This window comes from Pundamilia nyererei, unplaced genomic scaffold (genome assembly GCF_000239375.1).
Source record: "Pundamilia nyererei isolate P.nyererei 1_Seehausen unplaced genomic scaffold, PunNye1.0 scaffold00216, whole genome shotgun sequence".
In the NCBI taxonomy this organism is placed as follows: domain Eukaryota; kingdom Metazoa; phylum Chordata; class Actinopteri; order Cichliformes; family Cichlidae; genus Pundamilia; species Pundamilia nyererei.
The window spans coordinates 474,657-476,648 of NW_005187617.1; the positions used below are offsets into that span (position 1 = coordinate 474,657).

General features: G+C 42.3%; 1 long non-coding RNA gene across 1 annotated transcript in view; it reads right to left on the minus strand.

Moving 5' to 3' along the window:
* The window catches only part of LOC102213435 (uncharacterized), a 5,385-nt gene extending 3,877 nt beyond the window's left edge, over positions 1-1,508 (minus strand). Inside the window, exon 1 of the long non-coding RNA XR_312122.1 lies at positions 1,270-1,508. This is a non-coding gene — a long non-coding RNA (uncharacterized LOC102213435). The remainder of the gene's footprint in view (positions 1-1,269) is intronic.
* Between the last annotated feature and the right edge of the window lie 484 nt (positions 1,509-1,992).

The window sequence follows — 1,992 nt, forward strand, 5'->3', positions numbered from 1 at the left end:
TGCGCTGCTTTTCGGTCTGGTTACTACCGTTTATGTCAGAACCGGTGACACCGGTACCCATCCCTACTCGGGACCTCTCGGGCTGCCACCAGCTCCTTTGGGGGCGTTTGATGCATCTCAGCAGGATCCTGTTCACCCTGCAAAGGAAACTCATTTCTGCTGTTTGAAGTTGAGAGTAAAAGGTATGCACAGCCCCCGGGCTCATGGTTTACTGGACACATTAAAGGTTAGGACCAAAACTTTAAGTAACTAAAGCCACATGACTTTTTGGGATCTTTCCATGGAATAACTGCAAACATAAGCTGTGTGATCAGAGGTACAGCTTATGATACTTGGCAGGGATAGTCATGATTTTGAATATTTGAATAGTCATTAAATCATAAAGACAGAAAACGTTCAGAGACTTTGATTCGACACCATGGTACACACTCGTGTAGATCTGAATTGACCATATCCCCGGCAGCATCACAGCCTGAATCACTGATACAGGGCAGGATGAATTGTGTGAACTGTTGCCTCAGTTTCCTGTTCTTAGCTGACTGAAGTGGCACCCACTGTGGTCTCCTGCTGCTGCAGCTCATCTGCTTCAATGTTTGACATGTTGTGCATTCAGAGATGCTCTTCTGCATACTTTTCCTGCAACAAACTGGATTTTTTTTTTGTTTTTGGACCGTTCTCTGTAAAATCTGGAGATGTTTGTGTGCCCAAATTATATCACCCATCTCTGAAACATCAGACTAGTGAGGCACCAACATCCTGATACTCGGTTTGAACTTCAGCAGGTCATCTGGTCTGTAAGATTAGCTGATCATTTATTTGAGAAGCAGTTGTACCTAATAAAGTGGCTGAAAAATAACAATAATAGATGAAGAATGGTGCAGTGTTATGGGCGTTGTACCAGTAAAGCGTTTGTAAAATTAACTGCTTCTGTATAAACAAGAGAAACATGCAAAGCCATCGAAATGTTGACTCTGCACGTCTTCTTCCTCTACAAAGACTTCTCAGGGATTACACGTGTAGCTAAACCTCTTTACAGTGACACAAAGGGGAGTTTTGCTAACAAATGACTGCATGTTTGCACCAGAGAACTGACCACTTGTTAGCAAAGACTTTATCTGGAGCTGCAAAATTGATGTTCAAAGGTTGTGGTAACCACAGACCTCAATTCTGGTATCCAGTCCCTAAAAACTGTACTGACATCAAGACAAGGACACCAGAACATGCATTTTTCATGACTCAGTCACATCACACTCTTTGAGAAATATTTACCTTTGGCTCCTGCTCCTGCATGTTTTTAGCCAAAGCATCCACAGCTGGTCATGTCATCTAGAATTAAGTTCCAGCTTCACTCATCCTTATAAATCCTCATCATTCATTCCCACCTGTTTGACTATGTGTGACTGTATCACAGAGGAGTGTCATGGTCCCAGGGAGGCTTTGATTAAGTTTCAGGCTGTCATATTTGAAGTAGTATTTTTAGTTCTCTGAGTGTTTCATCTTCCTGTGTCTGTTCCCCAGTCTGAGTGCTGTCTCTGTAATTGGTATTTGTCTTTTGTTTACTTCCTGGTAACTTCCTTCCTGTCTGTTTCGTCTTTAGTAAATTATGTTACTTGCATGTTCCTCGCTGAATAACTTCATGTTTAGCATGTTTCAGTGTCTCCTTGTTTCATGGTTTATGGTTGTTGTTGATTTCCTGTTTTATTTTGGTAGTTGGTTCTTGTGGCTTGTTTGCTCGTTTCTTAGTTTTGCTTCCTTCCTGCCTGATTGTCTTGATCACCTTCACCTGTGTCTTGTTCTCACTCTCAGACTGTATAAAGAGTCTGAATGTTTAATGTTGAGCCGAGTGCTGTTCTTCAGAGATTTCTATTGTAGTCCTGCCATCTGCTTGGGGTTTATCCTCCAGGTTCATTGTCAGTGAAGCTCCTCATCATCTGGAGGTTCTATGTCCTGCATTTGTTTCAGCTTCTTACTGCACCTGAGGGATCGACTGTG